The 20,878-nt window shown below is 38.1% G+C and overlaps 1 long non-coding RNA gene across 1 annotated transcript in view; it reads right to left on the reverse strand.

The window, feature by feature from the left end:
* Positions 1–2,592: 2,592 nt before the first annotated feature.
* Positions 2,593–20,878, reverse strand: part of LOC306800268 — a 31,320-nt gene continuing 13,034 nt past the window's right edge. The window contains exons 3-4 of the long non-coding RNA XR_013773789.1: positions 20,273–20,359; positions 2,593–3,615 (exon numbers count right to left, since the gene is read on the reverse strand). This is a non-coding gene — a long non-coding RNA (uncharacterized lncRNA). The remainder of the gene's footprint in view (positions 3,616–20,272; positions 20,360–20,878) is intronic.

The following is a 20,878-nucleotide window of genomic DNA, read 5'->3' on the forward strand; positions in this document are numbered from 1 at the left end:
GATAGCATTCTAATCAAGATTAGTTCTATCATATTTCAGGAGAGTAAGCATGGCAGATATAAGTTATTGACCCTTAAAAGTGTTTCTTGGACCAAATTACTCTAATGGCTATCAATTTGCTGTGAATAATTGGTTTTAGTCAGATATATTTGAGTTTATGCATCACAGTGCATATGTACTTTTCCAGAGAGGTGGATGGGAATTTAAGACCAGCAGGGAGTGAAAACAAAGCTTTCATGCTCTAGGGAAAACTCCTCCTGAAACAGTCAGAACCACATCCTAAAAGTTTCAAACTGGCTCTTTACTCACCATCACTCAGCACACAAGCTTTAAAGCCAAGTACCAGCCTTCCACCAGTGCTAGACTCCCACTGCCAAGAGACTCTAACAACCTATTAGTTCCTCCAATTCATCCAGCTGAAAGTGCAGATGTAAGAACTGGATCCCTCACCCTGCAGGAGGAGGCTGTACCAGGACTCAGCTCAGACTGCATTTGATCTTACCTGCAAGGTGATTGAAGTGCAGCTCTCTGCACAGGTGAATGTTGCCTCTGTACCTCCTCCCCTTGGCTCTGCTGTACACAGCAGGCTCTGACAGAATTTTTCTATTTAGTTTGGGGTCCTGTGAGCTGAAATTGGCCCTCCTAATTCTTTTGGTAGTGCTAAATGTCAGTTATTTGAGGATTTGTAGTCATAAGGCACTTTTTAGACTGTTTCTTTTTCTCACGGTTAGAGGGAGTGGCATACGTATTTTTAACAAGGAGCTATAAAACATAAAAAGACACAAATCTTAATTCTTTAGCTGAAATGCAGTGGAAAAAAAAGAATGTTGTAAGACCCAATTAAGGGTCTATTTTTCTAATACAAGATTACTAATAAAGTACACCTGTTACTGAAGCATGACTCAAAAAAAAAACATACTATTTTTAATAACTACATTTGTCTCATTGAATCCCTCTCTCAAACCAGAAGACTCCTTTCCCAGATTTCGCAAGAAATAAAAAATGAAACACTTCTATTTGAGTGAAAGTTTTATAACTCATTTTGGTTTTGATGGACTTGCCATTTATAGCTTTCACATTAAGTTTAACACATTTCAGCATGTCACTATGAGCCTGACATACAGAACAGATATAATAACATTTCTTCCCTGATGTTCAGTCTTGGACTGTATTCAGCGACTGCTGTCATAGCTGGACCCGTGGTGTGAGGTAGATCATTTTGCATGTGTCACAAACAGACACTCATGCCCACATATGTGCAGAATCCAAGAATGTAGAGAAGCCTGGATGACTCACCTCCAGTGCTTCTCCTTTTTTTTTCGTCAGCTAGGTTGGGTGGCGGAGCCTCTCTTTGTGCAAAGACTTCCAGGATCATCCTCCACCTCCCTCCTTCTCACAATCTCTTTACTTTTCTTATTATTTTCATTTTACCTATTTCATAAGCCCTGGTTTTGTATCAGTCATGTTGTTTTTCATGGCATCCTCAAGGTATATGAAAACAATGTTCTTACACAAACTGATTTAAATGTCTTTTGGTAAAGCGAAACAAAGACATTTGGTTCACTGGTGCTCTGCATCAATGTGACAATACCAGAAGATGCAGATCTTCTTTGGAGACAGGATAATCTGTCAAGGAAAAAACAACAACAAACAAACAACAAACAAAACCATAAGACCCCAAACTGCACTTAAAAGCCATATATGAAACTTCACATAATGTAGTCCATTCCCAATATATGTGCAAGAATTTATCACTAGAAAAAAATTTTAATCTGTCTTGACAAAAATAAGGAAGAAAATTGTTCCTATTTTACAGGTTGAGGCTAAGAGCAACTCCAATCCAAAATCTCATGTGATGGATACTCTTTTTTCTGTAAGTCATTGCACTGAAAACCATTGAATGGGAAAACAAATGGCAGGATAATGTCCATACATATTGCAGAATCAGGAACATAACATATGCACATAATCTTCATTTTCAAGCCATGATTTTGTTCAAACAGATTACATGCATCCATTATAGCTTTTGTGTTTCTCAAAAACTAATTTCATATTCTTACAGAGAAGCAGGTAATAAGATATATTTTCACAGTTGAACATCCAAAAGACCTAATTTTATAACATTTCAAATGAGCATGTAAGTTTAATTGCCTTTCTTTTTGCTTATTCACTACCAAGAAATCTTTTGGTAGGTGCCCCATGACATTTTTTGAATGCTTTAAAGGGGTATTTGAACTTTGCTATAACCTTAAGTAACTTTTGTGTTACTTGAATATTAGTGGTGCAATTTTTTCACTTCTGTTTCTCACAGTGCTTCAATAAAACTTTATTGGCTCAGAGTTTTCTGCAGGATATCACCAACATGTGCATTTGAGGAATCTTTTGATAAGCAAGACTAAAAGTATATTATTATTGTCTTAAGGAATGAAACTGTTTCTGCCTGAAATGCAGGTTTTTGAATATGGCTTTCTGACCTTAAATTGCCAAATATAAACAGTTTATGATATTAATGATGACATCATGAACTCTATCATGTTACTATGTAATTAGCTAACAAATTACATCTTTTTTAGTGTCATGTTGTCAATCACATCTTAGGGAAGGTGAGCTACTTGTGGGCAAACTTTAAAGTCTCTAAGACAGACTTCCATAGATGAATATGTGCTAGATTACAATGAGCAGTCAGCTCTGTGACCTGATGCTGCTTCAGGAATAGGAGAGCCTCTTGCAGTCCTCTACACTCTTTAATATTGTGGCTTATGTGAGGCTGTGGAGACCACTTTTTAGGAAGCTTTTCTGATAAACAGCTCTCTCTCTGTCTTCAGGTAAGCATCTATTTCCTCATTCACTCTTCTTGGGTTCTGATACTACAGCTTCAAAAACTGTGCGATCGTTGAAATGAGGAATTTGAAAAGCAAAATTACTGGAGGGCTGCCCTACAATACTGGGTTAAAACTAAGAACAACAAGCAAATACATGGTCCAAGACTTCCTTCAACTGAGCTTGGATATGGAAAAATTATTTACAGAAACATCTGGAACTGTGCACTCAGTGGTGGATCATCCACCTTGCCTCACCACGGACTTCAGGAGAATGTCTGCTCCAGCACCTGGAGCACACTCTTGGAGCACCTCCTCCCCCTCCTTCTTCACTGCTCTTGGTGCCTGCAGAGCTGCTGCTGTCACATATTCTCACAGTTTCCTTCTGGCTGCAGTTGTGCAGGTTGTTTTCCCCTCTTACATTTGTTACCCCAGGGCACTACCATCATCACTGATGGGCTCAGCCTTGGTTGGCAGCAGGTCCATCTTGGGGCTGTCTGACATTGGCTCTGTTGAACATGGGGGAAGCTTCTAGTTACTCCTGAAGACCCCCACTTCTAAAATGGCCATGGATACCCAGCTCAGTACTCCTAATCACAAGCTCAATGAGCTCTTCTTTGAAGCCAAAGTTAAAACCTAAGCAGTTCAATTCAAATTTCTAGCACAGAGCATTGCCAAAGATGAAGTTTTGATGTTTCTCCAAGCATTTTTCTTCTACTAAGCTTGATGTCTCAGGTGAAAAATGACATTAAGCCAGATGGCATAGCTGTAAAAATATGTGAGTAAAAAGAGAATCCTAAAGGGAGAAAAATAAAATTTAAAAAAAAAAAAAAAAAGTAAATTTATATGCTGAAGAATAAAAATGAAAAAAAAAAAAATTAAAATACAGAAATCACCTAAACTACACTATAAAAAGGTTTGAGCAGTGCCCTAAGTAACGAGTAAAAGTCAAGCTAGTGGTGGAGAGGGACTAAGATTAAGCAGGATGTGCAGGAGTGGGCAGAAGTGGGTAAGGGATCCCACTATACTGTGATTGGGATAGAATGCAGAACACTGAAGACCCACCACTGAACATATTCTCACACTCTGGGAACCTACCTACAGACAATAACTTAAGAGAGAAATTTTAACTATACAAGGTATTATACTATGGCAGGTGTCTCACTTGATTGAAGCAGTGCCTCTCTCAACAGTGACAGCAAATCATGAAAGCAAGATAAATATATGAGTTAGTTGTACTTTAGGAAGGTACTTCTAATTCCTCTTCTTGAAACATAACTATAGGTGTTTGATTTTTTAACACAAAAGGCAATCACATCCCAAAACGAAGATGAATGTGTCTTCATATTTCTAACATGCAGGTGTTGAAATATTTTTCTTTCTCAGTGTAAACACACAGAGTGCCTGAAGTACAGCCAGTTTCAGCAAGTTGATGGGCATCCAGCAACACAAAGCAGTAATCCATCAGCATGGTAGAGCTGCAGACTCCAGGCAGAGCAGCAGCTGCTAACAGGTGCCTTATTTTATACACTATTATTTGTGTTCAACCCCTTCCCATTCATTGCTGAGGAATGGAAAATTTGACGTTACAACTCCCTGAAAACTTTTCACACTTTAAATTTCTATAACGGTTCCATTACACTCAGTGTATGTTGGACTAGAAAGTAACTAGAAAGAAACACAGGAGCACAGGTGTGGTGTTTGCTGAAGTAAAGCAAAAAAGGACAGAAAGTTATACAAGCTATGAGGTAGGTGTGGTTCATCTGTCACAATATGAACAGGTCAGTGTTTAACAAAAAGAAAGAAAGCAGTGGTTTCACATGGCCAGGGATGACTCACTGTCTGAAAACCACAGACACTAATGGAGTTTTCTGTGAAAAGGAGCAGACTCAAACCTCCCTTTTCCACTGGCTCTGCACTAGAAGCACAAGATGGAATCTAGACAGTACCATACAGTGCTGCAGGTTTCAGCAGGCCTATTCCTCTACAAATGAAACAGCAGCAATACTTTTTAATCAACCCAACCATATTTTTACAAATACTTGTCTCTGCAAGGGTCTTGACTTTCAAATAAAAACAATGCAAGAGAGTAAACATATCAAAGAACCAAGGAGGACTATAACATAAAAAACATTTTATTGTGGGTTTGTTTGTAGTTTGGTTTGGGGTTTTCTTTCTGTGGTTTCAGATATGTTATTATGCCTTCATTTTTTTCAAAGTGAAATACATTTTGTGAAAGCAAAAAAAAAAGCTGTCACTAATAATCACCAGACTCTAATATGCAAGCAAGCAAATCCTATAGCAAGCATAAAACCCTGTCAATTCATAGCTAAGCAGCAATATCAGCTATAAATTTGGTCTAACTTATTCCAACCAAACTTCCTGTTATCTCAAAATCTTTAAGCCCCATATTGGGCACCAAGAGGATTGTCATGGCTCATTCTCAGACAGTAACAAGGCACCACACAGCCACTGGCTCTTTCCCTCTGCAGTGGCATGGGGGAGTGAATTGGAACAGCAGAAATGAGAAAGTTTGTGGATTGCAATAAAGACAGTTTAGCAGGTAAAGCAAAGCAAAACAAGGAATTAATTTGCCACTCCCCATGGGCGGGCAGATATTTATCCATCTCTAGGAAAGCAGGTTTCCATCATGCCTAATGGCTACTTGGGAAGACAAAAGTCATCATTTCAAATGTTCCCCCCTTTCATTTCCTCATCTTTGTAAACTGAGCAGGACACCATACAGTCCCATTCATCAGCTGGGCCAGCTGTGTCCCCACCCAAATCCTTGTGCACCCCCAGCCTCCTGGCTGGTGGGGAGCTGTGAAAAGCACAAAAGGCCTTGGTGCTGTGTAAGCCATGCCCACCTTCCAAAACTCACGAGTGGAAAAAAGGAAGAGATCATTAAGGTAAGCAGGAACAAGCTGCATGAAGCAGCAATATAAAGTGACCCTCATAAATACAAGAAAGATTAAGTGTAAGGTTTCTAGAACTATTTAGTTCCAGAAAAAGATTATAAATTAATTTGTATGCCACTGGAAGAAAATGTATCTTCACAAGTACAGACATAAGGCTAATCAAATAAATGTATGTCTCACTGTCTTAAATCAACAAGTTTTTCATTCAAGTCAACAATAGTTATTTTTCCAAACAAAACTATTCATAGCTGTAAGCAATACTAGAACACATGGAAAAAAACCTACCCCACGATGGCCATCACAGAACAGTCATAATTTTACCAAAGCTTTTCATTTTGTCTTTATTGTCAGAAACTTTGAGGATTCATAGCAACAAAGTGTTTGAGCACAAAATAAAACACCCTAAAAATTTCACAATAGCATAAACTGCCTTATGTCCTCTGAAAGGGCATATGTGGAATGAACTTGCTTTCTATGCTTTCTTTCTATTCTGTTTAGGGCATTATTGTCCCTTAGGACTCAACATTTTATGTATAATGCAATCAAGATGTAAAATTTGCATAGGTAATTTAATTAATTAACGTTAGCTGTGTAAGCTTTACTGTGAACAGCCAGCTAGTCATCATATAGCTCTATTCCTATCCAAGAATAGAATTTTCCATTTCTGGAAAGAAACGGACATTTCTTATGGGCAAAATATTTCATTGAACATCTGAGTCCAATTCTCAGATTCTCAGGTGCATATATCTTTACTGAAGATTTATCAGTTTTTCAGTTTACCAGTTTCAGTATAGACTTCCTCAAATGACAGCTGCCTTTGCACCAATATTAAGCTAAAGTATTCTAGGAATTGTTTTCCAGACAATTACTAGAGGGGTTTTTTTGTGCTTCCTGTAATCCGGTCACAACTATTGCATTCTTATGGAACACTACAGGCATTAAAGTGGCATTTCAGTGCTTGTGTTAGTGCTTCATTTGTGATTAGCCTATACTAATAAAGAGTCAACTATTTTGAATGAAAAACACCATGTTACTTGAGTGAATAGATGTGCTTATGGGCATAGGATCCTCGGACTGGATATGAATTCTTCAATGGAATAAACTTTATAGTGTAGCTTCAGGCAGTTACTTAACCTCTTAAACTCCAGTAACTCCATCAGAGGACTGGAAATTGGTATTTCTCTCCCCACACTTTACATGCCTGCTCCGTTGAAAATACCTGTAAGACAAAAAAAATCAGCTCTGTAAATGAAAGAAACTTTCTATTTCACTTCAGCATTTTTTAGATCAGGTTATGAGACACAGACTCTTGTGTGTGAGACATTCAGATATGAACATCGATTTGCTGTGTATGAACTTATGCATTGAGTACAGTAAATAATCTTCATGGAGAAATTAAAAAAACCATTTTCTAAGTATTCTTTATCATCTTCCCTATACCAAGATGGTTGTTTCCCCATGTCCAGGTAAAAGGAACCACCATGTCAGTTTTACCAATGCTCTGTTCAAAGTATGAAAATGAAAGGGACTTGATTCAGCATGGAAATCTGCTGCTATACAAGGTGTGCTACAAGAAGGCAGACTTGGTAGTGTCAGTTCAGTACTTATGCAACTGAAAAACTGCAGGTGGGAATTAGCAAGCACTGCCTAAGTGAAACAGATATAAACATTTTAGTCCTGTCTTAGTCTGGATATTAGAAAAGTCAATGCTCTCACCCTCTGAAAATTTTGCAAACTCATTAAACAAGAACACTTTTTCTAGCCTTGTACGTCTATTTGCCCTGCAAGAAAAACATTGTCAGATAGTGGCAATCAGAGGTGAAAAAAAGAGATATAAATTCAATTTGTACATATTCTGTACATTGGTAGGGGTTATTTATTCCTTTACTGAAAAAATAGCTATAATTTGCAGGATTTTGTCAAAGCTACAATACACATGTATTACATACCCCTCAATCCTCCTGTTTCTCTTCTTTTCACACAATTACATTTGAGTTGTTTTTATGTAGAGCTGATGATGGTTTTCATGTGGATATTACTCAGGTCTTCACACTGTTGATAACACATGCTGATAATTAGTTACTAATGATTGATAAACATCTCATTGGAGTTCATGCAACATTTGGTGTTGACAAAAACATCAGATTTTTGATTCTTTTACCAATAACAGCTAATGAACTCCAGCCTACAGAAGAAATTGCTCTTATTAGACTCCAAGGGCTTTGTGTTCATTTACTTTTTGGGACATAGCAAGATTATCTTTAATCTCTGTTCTATCATTATTGTGTAGTGGACTCAGGCCTTCCTGTGTTGTTTTTATTTATACAGCTGAACAACCTTTTGCTATTTGTTTAATTTCCTTCACAAAGTCTGGCCCAGACAGGTTCTTGGCATGTCTCACATTATCCCCATACTACTTCATCTTCTAAACATAATTGCATTGCTGAGTAGAACTTTTTCTTGTTCCTGGTAAGGTGTCTGCTTACTCCTGCAATTTTCTTTGTGGTTTTTATTCATCTAGTGGTGATGTCCTACCATAAAATTTCCCCTAAAGTTCAGAACATAAATTGTCCTTTTCACTCAATAAGATTGCACATCTCCAGTTGCTAGTCCTTGATCTTTTCAATGCAACTTCACAAATCTTAACACGTTCATCCACATCCCAGATGCCAGCCATCATGATACTTCCTTAGCATCTGGAAAACTTCTGGCCACACAAGCAATCAAGAGACACAGTAACCTCTAAAAAAATCCATTCATCAGACCACCATCCAGATGGCTCATCTTCCACCATCAGTTTATTTGCATTGCCCACTTGCCCTAGCCTGAGGTGACTTGCCTCACAGGATTTGCCCCATCTAGCCTGGCCTCTGCTAGTTCTGGACAAATCTCATGACTGTCACTGCTCAAAGAAGGATCCACAGACCCATAATCAAAGTCTTTATTAATTTATGAATCTTATCTAAGAAATTCACAAATAAGCTCTCCCCTTGTGTTAACAAAGTTAGGAATTCTGCTTTTATATACATTTGAACTTTCAAGTATCAAATTAGTGTAATTTAGGGTTTCAAAATCCTGTCAAAAATTCATAAATTTCAATTATTTGTTCACGCCATCAGTTAAAGCCTTTTCTATCGTGTTTATCCTATCTATGCCCAAAAAGGACAATTCATCATGGCCACAAACAGCTGACCCATCTTCCTGACAATCTCTAAGAAATAAGCTATTACTTATGTTTTAATTGGTCATTTTAACTTAGGTCATGCCGGTCATGAAAGAGGTCATCTTAAGCAGCCTTGCATACCCATAGTACTATGATTACTTTGCAAGTACACCCTGCTGTGCATCAGAGTTATGATGGAGGTGACTGGTTCCTTTTCAGCCAGCAGCTGCTCCTTGACCTCTCTAACACAAGTCTTAAGTGTCATGAGTGCTGCTCCCTTTTGTTGATGGCATTTTTTCTGAGCACTCTCACCTGTTCTTGATAAATGTCCTATTCCCCTTTCAGGTTTGCACACACAGAAGTCTTTATTTTTTTGTATATGGAGGGTCCATATACAATACTTGCCAGCTTGCCCCTCTGGCTCATTTCCATGCCCCCTGACATAACTTTAACACCAGTTAACACTCTTTTGGCAGCTTCCACTGACACGCATATGGGTGAATCCATATCACTGAGGAAACAGTGAGGCCAGAAATTATCTCAGTCACAGCCAAAACAATATGCAGAGCAGCCAGGAGTGAATAGATCCTTGATTGTTTTAGACCCCATGCAGCATGCATGAGTTGATGCTTAGAAAATGGATTGCACAATGGGCCATATGGCAAGGGGCACTGGAATGACAGGAGCTGCTCATTTAGGAGGGATAAGCACCAGAGGCTTCACAGTATGAGGGGCCATGGTGAAGGTTACTGTTTGTATGGGCTGAGGAGTTCACATGCTCTGTAATTGATGTGGAGGGATATAATTGCTGATGAAGAATCAGACTGGTATGAGGAGTAGCAGTGGTCAGGCATGCAAACCTCATTTCTGCAACCATTCTACACCTGCAAGGATGTCTTGATTTCTCCAAATAAATGAGACAACTCTGCACACAGACAGCAAGGCTTCATTGTGCAAGAGAACAGTAGAAATAAAAGCTGGAGAGATGCCCATGGCACCAAAAGAAAAATTTTGCAAAGCATTTTTAAGAACTTTTCTAGCAATGTATGCCGCTGCTTGGCAAAAGTACTAAACAAATCTTACAGCCAAACTTTGTTAAAATGTCATCATCTTTAATGCAAATAGGTTTGCTTAGTACACAACCTCACATGAAGTGCAAAGGTGGATTATTGGCTCAGAAAATAAAATCATTAAGCTTTGAAATGCAGAAAGAACATTAAAAAATAAAAACATCCTCTGTGAAAATTTCACTAAAAGAAGGACTCTCAAAATGTAAATATTTTTGGACAGTAAGTACTGCAAAGCTTTCATTATCACTGCCATTCTTATTGTTTCTGCTATATAAAGACATCTGAGATTAGAAAGTACATGAAAACTACTCAGTGAGCCCATTAAAACAGCAGCATTATCTGAAAAGCAAATTCTAATAGCACATAAATTTAAATCTCATAATAATCCCTTAATAGGAGAAAAAGAACTGTTATTTCAGCATAGACAGTGCTGGCATGGGGTGTAATTTAACTTGAATATCGCATCTCTGTCAGACTAACCAATGCCCTGGGTGCCTTGATAAACTACAAGGAGCAGATGCATAATAAAATAACTCAGACAGCTTGCTGAAGTTTCATCTGCCAGTGGGACCCACTTGGTACAGGCAGAGCCCTTTGCCAAGTCTACTTTCTCACTCTGTATAGATGGCACAGCTCCAGTAGCAGCTCTGATCTTCTATCCAGCTGCTCCACACACAATCTCAGAGAGATATCTTTCATTATGCTTAGTTACAAAGGCCTACTAAGAACAGTGAGACCTACCCACTACTCCTTAGCAGGTGGATCAGCATTTTTAAAAGCCCGATTTTAAAAGCCCTAGAGGTGACAAAATTCAGATTCCAGAAATGATTCAGGGCAAAGTGGACCTTGAGCCTAAAAGAATGTTAGGTCTCAATATCAAAAAGCAGGCTAGGGTTTTGTTAAGTTCTAAATTTTTAATAGAAAACTCTGACCTTGTATAAATACTGAATTTCCTATGTGTAGTTCCTGAAATCATTTGGCTTCCCAGCTATGATACTGCAGCTCCCTTTAGAAGGTTTCTTTTACATGTGCATTTTCATGGCAGAGGTTTAAGTCCTCGCTTAAATTGCTCCACTAGAACTTGCTTAACCTTGAGGGAGTCATGCTCTGAGGGGTCATCTGAGCTTCAAGTGAGTCAGAACTGCTCTCCCTGGTCATGTATGTCTGTGCAATTCCTCCAAAGTTCACCCCACGGTTCTGTGATTGCAGCAAGCCATGTTATTCTATCATGCTTTTGCTGAAATATAGTAGTGGAACTTTTTATGACGTTTCTAGAGGGTATTCTAGCTTCCAGGTTTAGCCTGAATAAAAGAAGTCTCTGGGGAGAACTTAATGCAGCCTTTCAATATTTAAAGGAGTCTTGTAAAAAAGATGGAGAGAGACTTTTTATCAGGTCCTGAAGTGACAGTATAAAAGGCAACAATTTTAAACTGAAAGAGGGTATATAAAGAGATGAAAGGAATAAATTCTTTACAGTGAGTGTGGTGAGGCACTAGAACAAGTTACTCAGACAAGCTGTAAATGTCCAGTGCCTGACCTCAAGATCAGGTTAGATGAAGCTTTGAGCAACCTGATCTAGTGGAAGATATTCCTGCCAGTGGCAGTCCCTTCCACCCCAAACCATTCTATGATTCCGTGCTTCTATGACTCTGTTTATTTGTGAAAAGGCATGAAAATGCCAGCTTCACCAAAAGAACTGAATAATAACTCTGCTAGGAGTATTTACTTTAAGATTTTAAATCCTCTTTTCCTTCCTGTAAGCTGTTGCACAAACATTCAGTGTTGATCAGAAAACAAACTTCTTCCTATAGTGTAGCACTCACACAGGGAATCAAATCTCTCAAAAAGGACAGGACAGTCAGTCAACTAAATGGTGCCATTAAATTTTCTTGAAAGGACCCTTACAACGGCCTATTCACCAAACTATATAGCCTGATGAATTCTTATGATTTTTTCTGTGCAGTAAATAATCTCTTGGGGCTTGTGCTGTGATGACCTCATTGTACATTTCTTACCAGACCCCATACCTATTTATTATGATTCCTCCACTTTTATATATTCCAAAATTGTCCTTCACACTTGACAGTCCCAAGTCTCAAAAATTTGCAGATTCTTTTGGTATATTTTACCTAAAGGATACGTATCTTGCATGTTTTAATATTTCCTCATAAATCCTCAGGTTATTTATGGAGAACACATCAGAACTCCATTGGTTTGGAGTTTTTATTAAAAACAAAATTTCTTTTTATTGAAATTAAAAGAAATAATGATGCAAACATTTATAAATTCTGATTATTCAGAACATTCTTAATTCCTAGGAAGTAACAGAAATTCTTTTGATATTTTATATTAGTTAACAATCTTCTCTCTCTTACTTTGGCTACTAACCACTTTTAAGTAGCATGTTTGTGAAATGGACTCTTTAGATGCAAAACATTAACCTCCACTAACAGACATTTGCTTAAGTAATAAAACTCTATCAAGGTACTCCACATTTCTTACTACAGCAAATCAGCACTGTCCACACACTCAAACTGGAGATTATACAAGCACATGTACTTCTGGTTAGACATCCTTAAAAAATACCTACTTGAATTTCAGTTTAGGGATACTCTGCTGCTCCCATATTTTGGGGTTCAGTTTTGTGAAGCTGAAATGTGATAAACTGAATATAAACTGGCTCACTCTTATAGATCATTAATCAGGCAGGGATTTCTTTCTTTCTTTTTTTTTTTTTTTTTAAGGTTATTTCTACCCTAAATTGAAAGAAGTTCTTGGATGAATTTAGTAAAAATTTTGGTTCTGTAATGAGTACAGAGTCAAGATTTCTGGATTATAGTCTTGGACATTACTAAATTATGCATAACTTTTTATGGTTTCTTTTCCCCATTACTAGATTGGATTATCATAAAAATTAATTATTTTCCTACCAGAGCCTTCAAATCAAATACTGTTCAGAAAGTGAAAACTGAGATAATTTTCAAACTATACAGTCTCTTTAAAAACTTATCAACAGATTCCAGAAAAACAAATTCTAGAACTTGAATATCTATGAAGAGAAAGTTTAGAAACAGATTGGGAAAAATGTTTTAGCATAGGATTTTTTCAGCACAAAACCAGACATGTCAATGACATTTTTATGTCCTCTTCATAGTAAGTTGCAGAATGAAGCCAACCAATCTGCAAAAATTGTACATGTACCGTAAGTCAGCAAATATTCCTCCTGTTGCCTGGGCTGTTTGATCTCACAGTCTAGAAAAAAAGCAGAACTATATTTAATGACTCTAGCAGCCTGAATTTCCATTTAAAAAACCATCCCTGAACTCTAGTCTTTTGAAATACAAAACCTCCTCTCATTTTCCTGTTCAGAGAGCCTGAAACAGATGACGGCAGGATCCTTCCAGCAAATTGCTGACAGGTAGCTGTCTGCCAGGACTCCAGCCATGAGCCAAATTCACAGAGGTCAAGGGTTGAGGTGAACATTATACATCCACAGACAAGTCTTATAACAGCCAAGTACAGAAGAGAAGGCTTTTGAGAACCTCCACAAGGGTGTCAGCAGCAGTGTGGAAGGAATGGGGAAGATATGCTTCAGACCCTTGCACTTGTATGGTAGGTGACAAAGTCTATAACTGTATGAGGTCTATGGACATTGTTAAGTGACAGAAATAGTGGAGATATTTTGTCAGTACTTGGATTACCAGGTCCTCAAAAATATATTGTTCATAGGTTGCTTATTTGCTGTGTCACTATCCCAAAACAATTTGTTAGTACTGGTTTTACTATTTCATTTCTTGGGCTGAATAGCAGAAATTCTTCACTGCCACAGAAATATTTGCACTTTCTGTTTAAAAGACAAGCTGGGGTTCATCACTCTAAGCAGCACAAATAATATTTCTTCTGGAGTTTTGTCTTTACCTTTGAAGAAAAAGAGGACTCTTCATGTAATTCCTGTGTTATGTTAGTGAGAGGCAAGACAAGAGAAGCCAAAGCCCCTTCAATTGCTCTTACCAAAGGAAAGTTTTACACAGGTTAATGTGTGACAGATGGCAATGACAGACTCTGCAGAGTTGTTCACGAAAATAAGACAACTGAGGCTAGAATAAGAGTATTGCCAACAAAGAAAAGGTAAAAGTTAATAGACTTTCTAGGCACTAAATGGAGCATTAGGAATGTGGATGTTTACAGAACAAAGCAGGAAAATAGAGTAAAAACTTCCACCAATATTCTCTGAACAACAGTGATATTCATGTTGGGGGGAGCACTGATAATAAGGATTTTGCCTACATTTCCTAGAAGCATTCCTTCCTATTTTCCTCTGCTTCATATTTGAGTGCTTAGAAAGATAGGTGACACCAATTTATGCCAGCTTGAACTTACTCCTGCTTTATCCACTCTGCAAGTACCTTATTTAACCTTAAATGAAAAATCATCCCTGGACCTAACTTCAGACTGTGTAAGGAGAAAGTCCTTTGCTGTTTCGATGATGGGATGTAATTCTATAGGCATTTAGTGACAGGAAAGAGCTTGTATATATTCCTCTCCTAGTCAGACATCTTAACTAAACTTATTTTGTTATAATATTCTTATGGTATGGCCAAATTTGTTTTATAAATATAAACTTGATTTCCTGACAGTCCAAGGTGAAGCACTGTGTTTTTGTGAGTGAGGTGGGTATCTTGATAATATTTTGCAAACTGGAATTTCTGTCTCTGTCACATTGTAACATAAATCACATACCATGTATGAATGCATCATTAGAAGTCACATAGGTTTATGGCATACTGTGACAGCTCTTCCTCTCAAGAGTCTGCTGGTAGTTTGATAGTGGTCTCAGACCTTGACATCAGTGCTTTTGGCAATTGACCTAGAGACACGCTCCAGCAAATGATGCTGACTGTGGATAAGGGATAAAAAATACATGATGAAGATAAATCTTCCTTCCTTACTAACAAGGAAAAAAATGTGGTAAAAGAGTGTGCTTGATTACTTATATACAGAGAACCTAAGGAACCAAGGGCTGTTTACAGTGAAATGACAAAGCGCTGATGGAAAATCTCTTTGGCAGCATTTGAGGAAATGACAGAGTGAACAAAAGAAACAGCCCATGTAAAATGTCGTGCCTGCACAAAAATCCTATTTCAAACTTCCTAGCTCTACAGAAATTTCAAGTTAAATGTTTTATTTCTCAGATTTATTACTTTAAACTCTCCAAAGTTTATAAAATATTTCCAGAACTGAGTGGTTGTTTATGCTAAAAGGCACACAGCACTATGCTAATGTAAGATAGGGAACTGCAGAAGTGTCACTGCAACAAACCATTGCTAGAGGTGTCATTTGGAATATTGTGTGCTGGGCTGGTCATCTGTACTCAAAAAAGATAAAATTGAACTGGAAGAGAAGCAGAAACAATCTATAGAAATTGTTAAGTAAAGAGAAAGACTTACAATGAGACTTTTTAGAGGTGTTTGGCCAAGCAAAAAAAATGGAAGAGAATAAATAAGGACTCTAGAAATATGTCTTTGAAGAAATTGAATGTCTTAAGCTAAATAAAGAATGTCTTAAGCACTAACATAAAATCAAATTACTGTAAATTGATCATGATAAATCTGTTCTGGAAATTCCTAGAATCTGAGGAGCAAAATTTTAAGAGTATCTATATAAGCTCTGGGAGAAAGTGAAGCTAAATTTGTTTCAAGATGAACTTCAGTTGATGTATAGGGAGAGCTATATAACACAGTAAGGAAATGTCTAGGACTAGGACATTGGTGGCTCACTTCAGTCCCCTAGACAGCAGCAACTAGTGCCATATCCTCAGCCATTGCTCCTGGCCTCCAGCTGCAGTCCAGAAAAGTTCTTCTGCAAGATCTGAGTAGTATTTGCCAGACCTATGTAGATTTTTCAGATAAGTAATAGTGTCTCAAATGGCTTGGGGTGACCATCTTTAAGCTTCTGAATCAGGTTGTGGGCATGGGCAATCAGATTTCAGGTATGTCATAGACAGAGACATACCCTGGAATTTTATGAGCTTGTATTGAATTTATAACATGTTCTCAACACATTTTATATGTCACATATGGAAGCATGGGAGGATTTCCCCAGGTGGATGCTCTAGTTTCCAGGGGAGCCAGATTTTGCTTTCAGCTTTGAAACTGAAAAGTGTTCACCATAATTGCAGGGAGGGAGTTTTCAAGACACATTTGAGAGTCATAGTGCATTATATAGCTTCAGGCTGATGCTAAGGGTTAAAGAAGCTACTGATAAAAAGAGGTGGTTTTCTCCCAAGGTTTAGTTTAAAGGACTTTTTTCTCTTGCCTTTCTATATAGAGAAGAAAGTAGTCAGTCCTTGAGTGAGTTCTGTTTTACACATACTATGCTAGTAGAGAGATGTTCTCAGTTTCTCACTCATGCTTCCCATGGCACAGCTGTGACACCCTGTGTAAAACCATAAATTCAGTACAGGGTGATGGAGATACTTTGCAGAGTCTCTATAGTCTTTGGAACTAGAAATTTTTCCTCAGTTGCCCACAGCTCTGGCTGTTTTAACCTACATAATCCAGACTGTCTGTTAGATCATGACCTAGACCGTCTCTTCCAGCCACATGCTCCTGTTTTTATGGCCATATTAGCATAAAAATCAATGCTGAATTCTAGGAGAACTTGCATTATGCTGCCTGAATTTTCTGTGAAGGCTAGCAGTATGTATTTTTACACTGATTTGCTGTCCCCGGACATGTTTTTCCACACGTCAGAATAAATAGATGCTATCTTATTTTAGATGTTCAGTGTCTTTGCTGTAGTCTGACTATTTTCTGGAATCAACTCAACAGATTTTAAGAGGTTTTTTTGGTTTTTGGGGTTTTTTTCTGTGTTTGTTTGTTGGTTGGTTTGTTGTGGTTTTTTGTTGGTGTTTTTTTTAAAGGTCTCATACACATTCGATATACTTGAAAAATTCTCAAGAAGGTGATAGCTACAGTTAGGTATTGAAAAGTATCCACAGAACTGTAAGTATAAAACAACATCATGCACAGAGAACATAACCTATACTATGTCAAGCTGTGAGCTTTTTATGTGCCATGAGTTTTCAGTTGTTTTACCTGAAGCTGCTATGTGGTTATGAGGAGGGGAGTATAAAAGGCCAGGTAGAAATTAAAAGCAAGAAATAAAACATTTAACAATACAATGTGTCTGTAAAAAAAACTTTTACATAGTAGATAGGAGATTAATGAAAAAATGTTTAACTGACTTCTTTCCCCTCAGAAAAATGAAAACTGGTGTCTCAGATCTCAGTCTTCATATTTAAAAGCCCCCTTGGGAGAGGTTTTGGGAGAAAAATAACAAAATTACCTTCTGAGACAGCTGCTGCTTCAGGAGGGGACTGGGTGAGAATCTGAGTTGTTGCAGGGATGCAATGCTGAATCAGAGTATTCTTGTGGGAAATGCCCCAGTTTAGGATGCCTGTGAGTTTACCAGGGAAAGTGAGCCAGCATGTAAGCTGTGACACTGATCTACCACCCTCCTGGCATGGGCATGAGGAAGCAAATCAGGATCCTGGTGCAGAGAGCTGCAGTTACTCTTTCCAGTATCTCAGTCATTAGTCACAGCTGTCACCTGAGACCTGGTAGCTGACTCCAGGCCAAAATCAACGGCTGGCTACAATCACAGAATGTAGGAATATATTAAAGGAAGCAGGAATTACATTAGGTATCACGTCTTATATTTTAGTTCCTTGCCCTGTCAATAGAAACAGAGGCTGCTGGAGCTGAAACCAGTGTACACAAGTACAAATCACAGAATTACTGAATCACAGAATAAATTAGGTTGAAAAATACCTCTGAGATCATTGAGATCCAACCTGTGGCCAACTGCCATGTCAAATGCCATGCCTGGTTTTTCTTTAAATACCTCCCTGGACAGTGATCCCACACCTCACTGGGGAGTCCATTCCAATGCAATCTTTCTGTGAAGAAATTCCTCCTAATGTCCAACCCAATCCTCCTCTGATGCACATTAATACTATATCCTCTTGTCCTGTCCCTGGCTGCCTGGTAGAAGAGACTGACCCCTACCTGGCTACAGCCTCCTTTCAGGTACTTGTAGAGAACAACAAGGGTCCCCTGAGCCTCCCCTTCTCCAGGCTAAACATCCTCAGTTCCCTCAGATGTTCCTTACAGGACTTGTGCTCCACACCTTTCAACAGCTTCACTGCCCTTCTCTGAACTTACTCCAGTACCTCAATGTCCTTTCTGAATTGAGAGGGCAGAATTTTCTTTCTCCTCTGCTCTGTTTTAAGGTGTAGTAAAAATGCTCTCTTGACCTGGACCTGAAATGAGCTAAAAGTGCACATTAAGGTTCACAGGACCTCAAATTCTTGCTTTCTGGTGCTGAGTTGGCTGAATCCATAAGTTTGGCCTTGGCAGTCAATGACACACCAAACCCAGAGGCAAATTTAGCATGTTAGCAGGAATGTTGATGACTGGACTCAAGGCTAAGGTTCAGTCATTAAACTATTGCAACTTCCTCTGATACAAAGGCAGAGCAGAGGAAATCAGAAGGAGGCAATTGTATTTGACCAACTGGACCGTGCTGCACTTTGTGTAGGAAAATGGCAGTGTACAGGCTGTGGATGATTTTATTTCTGTTTTCCTATGTAATGAAGTGCTACTGCAAACAGGATCTTGAAAATGCTTTCCATGCTCACAGTTCCCAAGAGCAGAACAGCAGGTAGAGAACATTTTTCAGGCTTGCTGAAGCAATCCCAGCTTAGCACACAGGCATCTGATACCCCAAATCCCTTCTAAATGTGTAAGAACTGCTGGATTCAATTCCATGCAAGTAACTTTTTCTGAAGTTTCATTGAGATCAGAATGGCAGGGGTAGAAAGATTATATACTTTATTTCAGAAGTCCTTTTAATTTTGTCTTAGCAAAAGACTGGTAAAATTTCTGCTAACAAAGTTAACAACTCTTTTTTTAATGAATTCATTCTATATGTATAAGCTTTGGTGCCTTCTCAATGAAACAGGTGACACATCCTTCTATTTTCTTCATGATAGTGACATCAATTTTAGAAGATCTTGTTTTTAGCATTGCTAAAGGGTTTTTTATTATAGATGTTCTCCAGAAAAAAACAACTTTGTATGTCCTGGAAATGTGAAAACTTAAGAAGACCATATCTAATTCCAAAATCAATCTAATTGGGATTTTTATGCATTCAGTTCACCAAAGCAATGCTATCAGGTACTTCTTTGCATCACATTCTGGTGAAAAGAGGTCCAACAGAAGAATCCTCATCCCTCTTAGGAAAAACTGAAATCAGTAAACACAGTCTGGAGTTACAAATAGACTTAAATTTCTGGAGGTATTCCTCTTTTTTCACATCTGGGAAAGTAGGAGTTAGGTCACATGCATGATCTTTGTTCCTGGACTGCTCTATCAGTTAGTTCATTCTGTTTTTCTTGAGAGCTTCAGGTTTTTTTCTTCTCTTTCATTCTCCAAGGAGGTTCAGCCTGTCAACCCCAAATGGTGCTTATATGATTATTACTATCCTACAACCATGGCACCATTCAGAAGAATAACCAGAAGAATATTCTTATACAAGAATAATCCTATATAAAATCTTACATAAAAGAAGGGCACAGTATGGTTCATATTGGTTTTCCTGTATCAGCTAAAGCAGTAGAACGACTTGCATGGTCTTCTGTCTGTATTGGTAAAGTTGGAGTTTTATTACTTGAATTTTGGAAATTTGGAAACAGGCAAAGAAAACAAGCAGCAGCTCAGGACCTGACAACACTGTGTAAAACAAAAGGGTGATCAAATGCAGAGCAAAGCATCTGTGGAGCTTAAATGAATTTGCAGTCTTGCGTTAACTCCTTGCAATTAAATGTCTTTATAGTCATATTAGCCATCATATGTCACAAATGCATTTTGTCCCTTAACAAAAAAATGCAATCGTGATTTAAAAGAAAAAAAAAATCAGGAATTTCTTATTCCATTTGGCAGAACAATGAGTAGCAGGTTACTTATACAAATAGCATCTCACAAGCCTTATTTTCTCAAATGCCACAGTTGTCTTCTACATTAATTTTTAATTCATGGTACCACTTTCCTCAGACCTACGTCCTTGGCCTTACTGTTTTGCCAGCTGATGGTTGCATGAATCAGCCTTAGATGTAAAAAGCTGACTTCTGGAAGGCAGAGTTATTTAGGACAACTGATGACAAACCACTGAAATTAGTAGGTGTTAGCCATTAAATTGTTCTTAATGAATTAATCTCACAAGAGCAAAAGCAGTACTCACCAGACAATGAGGATGGTGGCTGGGTGTACTCCTTCAGTGGAAAACAAAACACAATGTTCTAGACTGGAGTAGCATCCACTTCTCATTCTACAAAACATATAGTGTCTACATGTATTACAACAAAAGTAAGCCGAGAGAAAAAAAGATGTGATGAAGACATTTGCTTCCACAACCACAAATAAAGACCAGATATAAAATACAAAGGGAAAGTTGGTTATAATGAAGGCTGACATCTCACAGACCTTAATTTGTACATAGGTGTTCAGGTCAGATCTCTTGTATCAGAGCCAAATTGCTGAACTTAAGCCATATAAGCTTACCAAGACTCTAGTGTGTTTCAAAATAAGAGAATCTGGGAGGTAGAGGAGTTAGTGACAAGGATGTGATCCACATTCAGATTTTAATGTTTTCCTGAAAACCAGGTCTAGTCTGATCCTGCTCATTCAACACCCATTAGCTGTTGGAGGGCAGGCATTCTCCTGCAGCATTTCTATCAGTTCAGTTTCAGAGAAACAGAAATCCAATCTGTATTGTCCAGGTGTGAACTCTGAGATCAGCAAGGAAATTCATACTCTTACTCCTTATCCAAACTAGAGCACCTAGACA

This window comes from Erithacus rubecula (genome assembly GCF_903797595.1).
Source record: "Erithacus rubecula genome assembly, chromosome: 3".
Classification (NCBI taxonomy): Eukaryota; Metazoa; Chordata; class Aves; order Passeriformes; family Muscicapidae; genus Erithacus; species Erithacus rubecula.